At 36.9% G+C, this 13,800-nt stretch overlaps 1 pseudogene; it reads right to left on the reverse strand.

The window, feature by feature from the left end:
- Window positions 1–3,152: 3,152 nt before the first annotated feature.
- On the reverse strand, window positions 3,153–5,879 carry LOC139438930 (zinc finger protein 82 homolog; annotated as a pseudogene).
- Window positions 5,880–13,800: the final 7,921 nt, after the last annotated feature.

Here is a 13,800-nt window from a genome sequence, read left to right on the forward strand (position 1 = left end):
GTTTGCCATTTTGTTGTTCAGTTGAAGGATTTCTTTGTATATTCTGTATATTAAAACCTTTATCAGATATGTGGTTTCTAAATATTTTCTCCCATTGTGTAGGTTGTCATTTCACTTTCATGAAAGTCCTTTGAGTAACAAATTTTAAAATTTTGATTAAGTAGATAAATTATCTATTTTTTCTTCTGTTGCTTATCCTTTGGCTGTGAAGCCTAAGAAACCATTGCTTAAACAAGGCCCTGAAGATCCTTCCCTACATATTCTTCTAAGTGTTTGATAGTTCTCGCTCTTATATTTACGTCTTTGAGTCAAGTGGTGTGAGGTAGGGGTCTTCATTCTTTGATTCAATTTTCCAATCACCATTTGTTAAAGAGAGTGTTTTTTCTCAATTCAGTGAACTTTGCCACCTTTTGAGTGCACTTTTGTCAAAAATCACTTGGCCATAAAAGCAAGGATTGATTTCTGAACTCTTAATCCAATTGGATTGGTCTATATATTTGTCCTGTGCCAGTCCATACTCTTTTTTTTATTACTGTGGCTTTGTAATAAGTTTTTAAGATCTGGAAGTGTGAGTCCTCCAACTTCATTCTTCTTTTCAAGGTGGCTTTAGCTACATAGGGCCTCTTATCCTTCCATCTAAATGTGAAGATTGTCTTTTCCATTTCTGCAAAGAAGGTTTTGGAATTTTGATTAGGATTGCATTGAACCTATAAATTGCTCTGAGTAAGACTGACATCTTGATATTAAGTCTTCCAATTCATGAATTTTAAAAATATTGTTTCAATGCAACACTATCATTATGTGATTTCCAGTCATCTCAATAAGCACATATTTAATAACAAAACTCAGCTATATTAAGAACATATAACTTTACTGAAATACATTACTCCCCTCAGTCCCATTTGCTAATCTCAAGTAACAGATATAGGCACAAGGATGGGTTTGGATCAATATGCAATTATGTAATTTTAATAGAATGCAAATCATTATGAATGATTAAAATTTTCCCTGCTAGCTTTTAATCTAAAATCTAAACATAGCAACTATTGAAAAAGGGAAAAGGATTTTCCTGATCTCTTTAACCCCAGGCCTTCTCTTTGCAAGAACTCTGACAGAGGGGCTAAGTATAACAGATTAAAACTCTTCTAAACAGAAGAAATTAAGAATCAGTTTGTATTAAAAAGGGGTTTATCCTTTTGTAAAAAATAAAATGATAATGAAAAAAACACATTCTTTGTATAAACTATAACAGTTTCAATTTATTTAGCTTGTGTGTTATCTCTGTGGTTTATAAAACACCAAGTTAATTAACATTATATGTATTAAATCTTTAAAATGATATAAGTTGTAAGTCCATATTTAATGAAATTGACCTAAAGAAGAAAATGTAGATCTGCCCTCTTTAAATGGATGAAGTAAATTCCATAGGTTGCTGATAGTAATCTAAAGTAAATTAACCACTTTATGTGGTGGTGATCAATTATAAAGAGTTTGTAAAAGCATCTTCTAAACGAAAACATTTAAAATGCTAGTTCTAAGAAGCTAATATTAACTAGAAACCTAAATTAATATTAACGACAGAAAGTAACTTCATAGCAGTAAAATCTGTCTGGAAGTCACCTCAAAGTGCATATTCAAGTAGTGGTAATAAAAAGTTACCTTAATTCCACTGGAATCCTCAGTTTTTATTTTAAAAATGGAAAAAGTAGTTTTTTCTTTACTGCTAAAGTAAAATACCTGTGTAATTAACATCCTCATGGTAAAAGTGTAAAAGTAAAAAGCAAAGTTCATTTAATATGTAACACATTGCATTGAAAATGTTTAAAAGGTATATAAAAATAAGGAGATAAATTTCAGCATTGCCAAACCCTGTTGTGCATTCAAACCAGGCCTTCAATATACTGCAGGTTGTCTCTCCATATGAGTTATTGGCTTGGAGGGGCCCTGAATATTCCCCAAGGACTTTATCATTAAACCCTCCTGAAAAATTTGTGAAAAAATAAATTAAAAAAGGAGTAGTCAAAGCAGTGAGCTGCTAAAACTCCTCCCATGCTCTCATCACGCTTCCCTGCTTCCTCCCCTTAATAATAGCTAAAGTATGTGCTTTAATAAATAATGCAGTAAAAACACAGCCACCCACCTAATAACTCCAAAAATAGTGATGCCAAAACTTAAGAAACTTAAGCAGGCATCAAAGGGGGAAATCATATGGCCTATGTGTGTATTGGCCTGTGTGTGTATTCAAACTTATTAATTCTATATCCAAGTTTGCCTAGTTTCTGGAAAGCCAATTAAGTGATATAAATTCTATAGGCATTGTATATTCAGAAAAGATGTAGACTGAATGTGTATTCGAGCTTACATCCAGACAGAATGTGGGCAGTATGTTAATTCAAGCTTACCTGGTATCCAAACAAACCCCTAGATGCTAAGAAACTGAAACCTGATCTAACAAAAAAAGTTCATTTTGTGCCAAAAGTGCTGCTTGACCCCCACTCCTAAATCCTCTGCATAAAAAGGACCTGAAAATCTTACTCAGGGCTCAGTTTTTTTGACAGAAGTTCACTAGGCCTGGTCGGTCATAACAAATCTTCCTTCCCAGAGAATTCCTGCATCCTAGCCTTCAATACATGATTACTGACTTCTATTCTGATGCCTCTACAATGACATATAGGAACTTAGAATTAATGCCTATTTCTTCATTTCATTCCAGGTTCTAAAATAGCATATGCCCGTGGGTGTTCTAGAGTATAAGGCAGGGCATGTAGTTTTATATACATTTCAATATGCAGATTTTCTGGATTAAAGAAGAAATGTGAATGACAGAAAGAGGAAGTTTAGATAGGTTACTAGAAGTTTGTATCACCTTAAAATTGCTTGGCCTTCAGTCATGACACACCCTAATAAATGTCTTACTCAATATAACGTAGTTAGAAAAGTGGTGGGTATAGAGATGATGTTTTGTCTTTCTCACATTTGTTATATTAATAGGATTAGTCTTCAGAATGAATGTGCTACAGTTTACCAGGTTTGAGTGATGGTGGAATATATAAAATTAACACATTCTTTCATTGGTATAAAATCTTTTATACTAAGTCAAGGGATTGATTACTTCATAGAATGTTCTATAACACAAGATTGAGAAGGTTTTCTTATATTTTTACATGAATTTTCATATGATGGCTAAGGTGTGAATTTTGTCTAAAGGCCTTCTGACATTCCCCCCATTCACTGGCTTTCTAATCAGAATGAATTCTCAGTTGTTGAATAAGGGATGAATTAAGTCTAAAGGCCTCTTTACAGTCCTTAAATTCAAAGTATTTCCCACCAGTATGAATTCTCTGAGTCAGAGTAAGCTTTTGGCACAATCTAAAGGCCTTCCCACACTCCCAACATTCGTGGGGTTTCTCACCAACATGAATGATGTTGAGTAAGTTATAAGAATAGTCTAAAGGTTTTCCTACATTCCTTACATTTATACAGTTTAATACCAATATGTATAATCTGTTGTAAAATAAGTTGTGAGTAAAGACTAAAGGCTTCCAGATTGCTTACATCCATAAGGTACCTTACCAGTATGAATTCTGTGATGGAGAAAAAGATGATAACCATGATTAAAGGTTTTTACATATTCCTTTTTTATTTTTTCTTAAATTGGCTTTTTTAAAAATAAAGATATATAGATCCCAAAAAATGTTACATTAAAAAATATAAGAGGTTTCACACATACCCCACCCTCTAACCCTCCACTCCTCCCACATCAACAACCTCTTTCATCATTGTGGCACATTCATTGCATTTGGTGAACACACTACTGCACCACATAGATTATGGTTTACATTTAGCTTACACTCTCCCCCAGTACATTCAGTGGGTTATCACAGGATATATAATGTCCAGCATCTGTCTTTGTAATATCCTTTAAGACAACTCCAGGTTCCAAAAATGCTCCCACATCTCATCTCTTCTTCTCTCTCACTGCCTTCAGCAACTACCATGACCAGTTTCTCCAGATCAATGCTATAGTTTCTTCAATTACTAGTCACAGTAGTTCTATAGTTGAATACCAATAAGTTCACTCTAATCCATATTTTATTCCTCCTTCCTGTGGACCCTGGGTTGGTGATGTTCACTCCTCCTCTATATTGAGAGGGGGCTTAGATCCCACATGGCTGATGGATGCAATTATCCTGCTTGGAGTAGTAGGCAGTCTCAGTTCCCTGGTGTGGTGGTTGACCATCTTCCATGTTAGCCAGTCTGTGCAAGTCCAACTAACTGGAGAGTAGGAGCTACAACTCTGCTGAGACTCAGGGCCCAGTTGGCACATGGCCAGTCCAGAGATTGAAGCCTCCTGGGTATACACCAACCCCAGTACTGGCCACAAGTTCAGTAAAAGCGACAGAAGAGGCACGTGTAGAAAGGTCACTTCTGAGTCCAACTCCATCACGCTAAGGAACACAAATTGCAAAGTAGGGCCCACTGACAAGGCACTGAACTCCAGAGCCAATGGCCATGAGCGTAGAACTTGTGTGTCTCCATAGCCCTCAGAAGCACCAGTACCTGGGGTTGTATCTACTTTGGTCGTCTCTGGGATCATGCTGAGGTGTGAGTAAGCACAACCCCTCTGATGATCTCCTGACTCTTTTTGAAGATTCTTAGCCATATAAACTTATTTGTCTTTAGCATTTCCCTCTTTTATTCAAGTTATTTTTCTAGTTGCATCACCAGTTAGTAATTGGTAGTAATCCCTTGGTGCCAGGGAGGCTCATCCCTGGGAGTCATGTTCCATGGTGAGGGTAAAGTAATGCATATACACGTTGAGTTTGTTTACATACATTTATAGGGTTTCTCACTATTATGAATTCTTTGATGGAGAGTCAGCTGTCATCGAACTCTAAAGGTCTTACCATATTCTTTCCATTCCTAGGGTTTATCACCAGTATGAAGTTTGTGATATATTCTAAGTCCTGAGACACACAAAATGGACTTCCCACATTCTTTAAATTTATAGGGTTTGTCAGAAATATTAAATCTCTGGTGTTGTGAAAGGTTTGCAGACTGTCTAAAGGCCTTCCCACATTCTGTACATAAAAAGAGTTTCTCAGCAGTATGAACCCTCTCATGGAGAATAAGTTGTCCACACACTCTAAAGAACTTCCCACAATCTTAACATTCAAAGGACTTCTCACCAATATGAACTTTCTGATGTACTCTAAGGTCTGAGCCACATTCTTTTTATTCATAGTGTTTTTCACCCGAATGAAGTCTCTGATGTTAAGTAAGATGAACAGTCTGCCTAAAGGCCACCCCACATTCCTTACATTCATAAGGTTTTTCAACAAAATGAATTTTTTTGATGTTGAGTAAAAGACATGTTTCTGGTAAGAGGATACTTTTTCAGAGGAGATTTTCACTTGACTGAAATAACCCTATTGAAGTCCCTCTTGTCCTTCAAATTTGTTTTTACATTCCCAAACATGTTTTAAAACCAAGTCCATAGTCCACAGTTTTTAATTTTTTCCCATCATCTTCCACTGGGATAAATTTATTTCACCTGTCTTTTTTAAAAAAATAACCTCTTAGTCTCATACCTGTTCTCCAAATCTTATTCACTTGTAACCTCTGCATTTCATTTTCCTTATTATTTAATTACCTTGGTGTCATCTTCCTCTCTTCACAACCTTCCAGGGCTTTTTTCTTTGCTCCCAATAAGCAAATCACATCTGGTTTGAAATGAAACATCCCAATGAGTCAAAGTGGCTGTGATTCTCCAATATCATACTTCTGTACAAGTTCCCCTTTTCCAAGGCTAGGCACTCCCACTCCTCTAGGAAGAGGACTACTGACACCTCACTGAACATCACTGACCCATGTGCCATGATTTAGAAATTCAAGAACTGGCCAGTCCTTTGTGGAGTTTACTTTCTTGAATAAGCACAGCGTCCACAAAGGTCAGAGCTGGGGCACTGAAGCAGACACATGCAGTAACACCAAGTGTAGCAGATTGCACAACGCTGCAGTTAATCTACAGCTCCTGTGGTCTCCTGGACTGTGAGGGCCATGCTGAGACGCTGTCTTTGAAGTCTTTTGGCTTCAGCAAATGAAAATGCTGACTAGTCCCGTGCTGGTACATTATGGCACCAGAAAAAAGTCAGCTTATCTTTCAGATAAAAACAAAACAAAACTGAACTAGGTATATGATGCTAAAAGCAGGATATATGACATGCTGTTGGTTTGTGAAGATTGGAAGTCCTATGCCTTTGAAAGGTGACTAAAACTTTCTCTTTTTTCCCTTACTTATGAAATTATATAAATGTGGCTTTTTTGAACAAGTAAATTTAAATTTCTGGGAATTTTGGCAATGAGGAGAGTAGGAAAAAAAGTGGTCAGTCTTCCCCATGATTTTTTATATATTCTCAGAAGATAAACTAAATACTTTTTCTAAAAACTGGAAAATCTAATATACTAGCTATGAAACAGCATGGCGTGTGTGTGTATGTAAGTGTATGAGAGAGAGAGAGGGAGGGAGGGAAAGAAGAATGAGGATAGGGAAAGACAGAGAACAAGAGCAGTGAAATAGATACATTGATCTTGAATCATAAATCAGAGCCATCACATTACCTAATAGATTTAATATGTGAGGAAGAACCTTAAATCTTAGGACCTGATAGCTACTGATCTATTTCAGGTCCCAAGAGCTTTCTGCCTTCCCTGGGCAGGAGTCATAGAAATTAGAAAACCATGCCTGCTTCTGTGTTCCTCAGGTTACTATTACCTCCAGAGCCTCTTAGTGCTGGATTAATTCCCTTTTCCTGAGGTCTCCAGGGATTTATTCTTTATATCAACCCACCAAAGTTGTTTATTTTAATTGTTAAAGGTTTTGACTTTGATGAATCCAGTATAAAACTGCACTACACATGAAGATACATTTCTATGTTTTCCCAGGTAGATTTTTCTTCTTCTATTTGTAAGGTACTTGATAAAGCAACTTTCACCCCATTCTGATAAGGAATAAAAATTAGGACTCAGATTTCAAATTAAAATACATGCATATTCTTGTTAATTCAGCCACCTGTCTCTTGTGTCCAATATCCTTTAGGAAAGGGAAAAAGTTTGACTCCCATGCACAGCATCCATGCTCTCCTTTGTGGTATGGGAAGAGAGATAGGCCACAATGATGGTCTTGCTTTCAAGATAATTTCCTAGATGCTTTTATTATTAACCTTTTTGCATCATGGAGGCTTTGGGGAATCTAATGAAAGGTATAGCTTATCTTCCTGGAGATAATTATACAATATTATAAGCAAAGCCATGTAAACAATCTATTTATAGAGAAGTGAGTCATCTATGTCCAATTTTGGATGCAAAATTAGTTTCAGGCAATATTCCAAAACAAACAGAAAGAAGGAAATCCAAAGTGAGGAATAAAATAAAAAATGAACTTTCTTTTTTTCTAAAAAAATTTCAAGAGAAGGAAGTTCTTCCTTAACTTGAATGAGCATTGAAATTATGGGGTGGTGTTGACATGGCAACATATATATTCTCCTGTAGACTTTCTATTTTGAAGGTAACATACAGCAAAAAAACTGTGCTCAAAACAATATAGTGGCAAAAAGAATTAGTTCACACATTAATGACACAATTGCTTATGACAAGGGAACACCAGAATATTCCAAGGCAATGTGAATTGAATTTATGTCAATTAGTTTCCATTGGCTTCACATCCCTGAGCTTTCTCTTCTGCAAGGGGTTGCTGCTGATGACAACAAGGGGGGAATTAAGAACCCATTTTAATTTTAAGGTTGTCTAAGCAGAAGGACTTTAAGAAGAGTTGTACTGCATTTCAAGTTGTCTGCAGATTTTCTGTATCATGTTTTTTTAAAAGAGAAGAAGCTTATATTCTGCTTTAATTTCACAGGAAAACAAATAGAAAAGACAATAATTCAAGGCCCTGGCTTTAATAAAGTTGACATCTTACTATACATGAGTAGAACCACAGAAAGCAATGGGTCATATCGCTTCTGCAAAGAAACTTTCTTCTATAAAACACTAAAATATGTAATTGAATGTCACTGGGATATGGTTCACAAGATGCCCAATGAGGTTTACTTAGAAAAGAAACTTTGCAGAATTTCAAAGGTATTGATGGATTTTAAAGTCTCATAAAGAACTTACTGAATTGGAATCCTTCTTAGAAGGCATCAGCTGGCTGCACAAAGAAGCTTTTAATTCCTTTTCACATGCCTCAAAATACTAATTTTAAAGAGTCAACTGTAATGGAATAGATAATTTCATTTTATAAGGCACCACTTTAACCTGCCTCCTTTGCTCCAAACTCACATAATTGACTATTTCTGGAGTACATGGCTTTTATCAAAGTTATCTGGTTGTTATCTTAAGACTAGGTTCATGTGTAAGAGCAAATCAAATTTTTGTAGTCTTGCCTTTTCTACTCCCACCTTCTTTGCAAGAAAAAGTTTTACACTGATAATTTTTGGAACAAAAGCATGTAAAATTCTTCAACATTTTGGCTTTATGCTCCTTTCATTGGCAAGAATGTTATCATACAGAAAATACCGGAGCTTTGGTATTCCATTCACTTACAATAGAAAGCAAAGCCAAAGGATCTTTGACAATTGTTTCTTTATGATTTTTTTTGACATTTTCCAACTTAAGCCAAGCCTGAAGTAAACAGAGACAGATGTTCATTATTATAATGGCAGGACACATAGTCTTTAATTCCTGTCAGTGGGAAGCTGTTCTGACATATCATGATAACACTGATGAGTATACAGTGCCTCTCCACAGTAGCATTCCATAATGGACATAATATTCATGTGCTTTTTTTCAAGATTTAATAAAAATTACTGCTGTGTATGTGTGTGTGCATTCATGTCTGCACATGCAGCATGATAGTGCATGTGTGTGTGTGTATGTGTGTGTGTGTAACCACATGAGCGACTCCAGAGCAGTCTGCCCACGTCTGATTCCAGAAGCCCGGGTGTAAAGGAGTGGGCAGCATCTTCAACCAAACTCATAATCTAAAATGATAACAAAAATGAACATGAGTTCAATGGTGGGAAAGACCAGCTTTCCTGGGGCCCTTAGAAAAAGCTTCACAAGGACCTAGTGATATAACATTTGAATTGCTACCAGAAGACTCAGTTGAAGTTTATTAGGTTGAGAAGAGGAAGGATATTTTAGATAGAAACTGCTTGAGGGGGTATTTTGTCCTTTTAACTATTGAGGTAGAAGTATCATTATGTTCATTACTGAGAAAGTGAGGCTTAGACAGGCCAGGTGATGTAGCCAAAATTGCACAGAGAACAGCAAGAGGTCTGTCTCTACTGTTTTAAACTTCTGCTGGCTGCTTCTTCAATCATGTCCCATGAGCTCTATGCCTGGACTCTACTTCTCTGCCCAGCTGTTCAGATAGATAGCTCCTTTGGATGGTCTGCTCATGTTTAATTGGCTCCTTTATAGGTGGGTGCTTTTCAGACCAGCCCCCCGGCTGCACAATCTTCAGCCTGGAGCAAAGTGACACATGTTCCTGTTTGACCTGGATTTGAGGGATACTATGCTTCAGCCAAGCCCCAAGAGTACAGACTCATGCTTGTCTGGGAGAGAGTATTTGATGTACCAATGAGCTATCATCAGGCCTAGGTGAGCTATTTTCTTTTGGGATAGTATAAAAATGAGTGCCCTTGTTTCCTTTGAAGGCATGAAATATTGCTAAGTAGAAGCTCTGTCTGCCATGGGTCTTATATTTTCAGGAAACTGAGTTTGGGGATGGGAGACAAAGAAAGAAACACCAAATAAAAAAACAGTTTAAAAAAAAAAAACAAAACCATTCCTGGAGTGGAGACAAGGTGCTTCTCTTGGGTCTATATGATCTTGGTTCTTTTTCATTTCTTCTGAGGAATTTTATCAGGTCACAATCAATGATGGAGCTGTTTATCCTAAGGGAAATGACTCCAGTTGGATCTAACTTGATTTACCCGTGGTTTACATATCTGAATTTCCTACCTCACACGTTTCTTTTTTGCCTTTGAAGTTGCTGTCCATCCAACTAAAGCTCAAGGTTATAGTAAGAAAGCATTTTAGCTGTTTTCTCACATTTTTTATTGATTTAAGTTGATTCTTAAAAGTAACATGGTAAAGAGTAAAAAGGAATAGAAGCAGATTAGACTTTGTGCCTACCAATCTCTTATCTTCTCCATCATATCATAAATATGAAGGTTGATTTCTGAGGTCTCAATTCGATTCCATTGGTCTGTGTATCTGTCCTTGTGCAAGTACAACACTGTCTTCACTTGTGGCTTGTAATAACTTTGTAATAACTTTTAAGAGTCATCTGGTTTGGGGCTTAAGCTATTTGGGGCTCCTTACTCTTCCAGGTGAATTTGATGATTGGCTTTTCCATTTCTGCGAAGAAGTCCGTTGGAATTTTGATTGGGATAGTGTTGAATTTGTAAATCACTTTGGGTAGCCTTGACATCTTAACAATATTAAGTCTTTCAAACCATGAATACAGAATGTCTTCCCCTTTATTTAGGTCTTCATTGATTTCTTTTAACAATATTATGTAGTTTTCTGTGTACAAATGTTTTACAACATTGGTTAGATTTTTCCTAGATGTTGGGTTCTGTTTGTTGCTATTGTAAAATGAATTTTTTTCTTAAATTCCTCTTCAGAATGTTGATTGACACTATATAAAACACTGCTGATTTTTAGATGTTGCTCTTGTACCCTGCCATTTTGTGGAATTAATTTATTACCTCTAGGTGCTTTGTTGTGGATTTTTCAGCATTTTTTGTATATGGGATCATGTCATCTGCATATGGGAGAAATTTCACTTATTGCTTTATAATTTAGATGCATTTCCATTTTTCTCTCTAGCCTAATTGCTCTGGCTAGAACTTACAATACAGTTTTGAAAAACAGTGGTGTCAGTGGACACTCATCATGTTCCTGCTCTTAGACGGAACACTTTCAGTGTTTTACTATTGAGTGTGATGTTAACTGTGGGTTTTTCAAATATGCAGTTTTTCCTATTGAGGAACTTTATTTCTATTGCTAGTTTTCCAAGTGTTTTCATCAAGTGGGGTGATGGATTTTGTCAAATGCTTTTCCTGCATCAATCAAAATGATCATGTGCCATTTTTCTTCCATTCTTTTAATGTGGTATATTGGATTAATTGATTTTCTTCTGTTGAACCACCCTTGCATATGGTGTATACTTCTATCATTGTGCTGGTGGATTTGGTTTTCTAGTATTTTGTTGAGGATTTCTGCACCAATAAATGATATGGGCCTATAATTTTTCTTTTCTTGCAGTATCCTTATTTGGCTTTGTCTTGAGTGTGATGTTGATCTCAACAAGTAAGCTAGAAAGAATTCCCTCACTGTCAGTGTCTGGAAGAACTTGGACTTTCTCTAGCACCAAAACTGTGAGAAAATAAATTCCCCTTTTTCTTGGAGTGTTTGATAAAATTGCTTGTGAAGCCTTCTGGTCCTGGGTTTGTCACTGTTGGGAGGTTTGTGACTACTAATTGTGGTGGTTTAGAGCTAAATACACTTCAGAAAAAAAGAAGTTCTTAAAGTTAATCCATTACTGTTAGTGGGAACCCATTTTAAGTAGAACTTTTTGATGTGATTATTTCAGTGAAGGTATGCCATACTTCAATCAGAATGGTAGTTAATCCTATTACTGAAGTCCTTTATCAGCAGAATGAAACTCAGCCAGAGAAAATCCACAGAGGGAGCAGCCAGATGCTGAACATCAGTGGACCCTGTAAGAGAAGAGAGAGACCAGGAGACACTGCCATGTGCCTTGCCATGTGGCAAACTAAGGACTGAGGATCACCCACAGCCAGTCCCAGAATGCCACAGGATTTGGGGAGAAAGCATCACCTTGCTGATACCTTGATTTGGACTTCTGTTTTATTCTCAAAACCATGTACTAATAAATTCCCATTGTATAAGTAGAAGCATTGCATGGTATTTGCTTGTGTAGCAAAGGAAACAAAAACAGATTTTAGTGCCAGGAAAATGGGTGCTGCTATTGCAAATAACAAAAAATGTGGAAAAAACTTTGGAAGAAATATGAAGCATTTGATGGAAAAAGCCTAGATTGCTTTTAAGATACTGACGGTAGAAATAAGGATGCTAAAGGTACATCTGATGAAGCCTTAGAAGAAAATGATGAGTGTGTTATTGGAAACTGGAAGAAAGGTAAATTTTATTTTAAAGCGGCTATAACTTGGCAAAATTGAATTCTGGTATCAGATGGCATTGCATGGTATTTGCTTGTGTAGCAAAGGAAACAAAAACAGATTTTAGTGCCAGGAAAATGGGTGCTGCTATTGCAAATAACAAAAAATGTGGAAAAAACTTTGGAAGAAATATGAAGCATTTGATGGAAAAAGCCTAGATTGCTTTTAAGATACTGACGGTAGAAATAAGGATGCTAAAGGTACATCTGATGAAGCCTTAGAAGAAAATGATGAGTGTGTTATTGGAAACTGGAAGAAAGGTAAATTTCATTTTAAAGCAGCTATAACTTGGCAAAATTGAATTCTGGTATCAGATGGATGGCAGAATTTGAAAGTGATGAACTTGGATAATTTGCTGAGGAGTTTAAGAAGCTAAGTGTGGAACGTGCAGCCTGGTTTCTTCTTACAGATTATAGTAAAATACAAGAGGAAAGGGATATGCTGAGAACAGAACTCCTAGGCACAAAGAAACCAGAAATTGATGGTTTAGAAAATCCTGAGCTGCCAGAAATTGAGTCCCCAGAGATTAGTGCCCCATGTGAAGATTTAGCTGAACACTGAAGCAGTCAGCAATTTCTGTGGAAGTCTGGGCTGGAAATGAAGTTATTTAGGAAAGATTTGTGGAAAGTCTTTTATCTGATAGTTTGGACCCCTGTGAAATAATGCAAAACTGCCAAGTATTTTGCAAGATTTGTATGAGTAGAGCCACCATCAACCTGAACTGACAAACTGATGGAAGAATGGTTTTAAGGGGATTACCATGGGAACTAAGACCTGGACTAAAGTGATTTCCATGGGCCAAGAGAGTGGGCCCCCCATATATGTGAAAAGGTAGAGCCTGCCCTAGTGCTTGGAGATGGTAGGCCTTCCACACCATTTTCAGGAAGACTGCTGACACCCTAATGCTCAGATGGTGAAGTCTTTGCCCTGGCAATCACTGAGAGTGTGACCACCACCACATTCCTCAAAGAGGTTGGGGTTTGTGCCCCAATGTATGTGGAGAGTCTGGCTACCCTCCTGATGCTTGAAAAGGGTGGAGCCTTCACCTCAGTGTTTGTAGAGAGCATGGCTACTTTGCAAGCATTTAAAATCAGTGTGGATGCCATTCCATCAGGCCCAGAGGATAAAACTGAACTATAGGTGATTCTCAGATCTTGAAATCCAATGGAGCTTGCACTACTGAGTTTCAGAATTATCTGGGACACATGACCCTTGTTTTCCTTCAAATTTCTCCCCATTGGAATGAGAATGTCTATCCTATGCCTGTCCTTCAATTGTATGTTGGAAGCAGATAATTTGTTTTCTGAATTTCACAGATCCACAGATAGAGGGGAATTGTATACCAGGACAGAGCACACCCATAAATGATTTTGATGAGAATTTGTACTTAGCATTTTTCTGAAATGACTTAAGACTTTGGTGATGGAATGACTATATTTTAAATGTAGGACAAATATGTCTTTTGGGGGTATAAAGGGTGCAGTGTGTTAGTTTGGAGCTGTGTATACCCCAAGACAAACATGTC

The sequence above is a fragment of the Dasypus novemcinctus genome, chromosome 5, assembly GCF_030445035.2.
Source record: "Dasypus novemcinctus isolate mDasNov1 chromosome 5, mDasNov1.1.hap2, whole genome shotgun sequence".
Taxonomy (NCBI): Eukaryota; Metazoa; Chordata; class Mammalia; order Cingulata; family Dasypodidae; genus Dasypus; species Dasypus novemcinctus.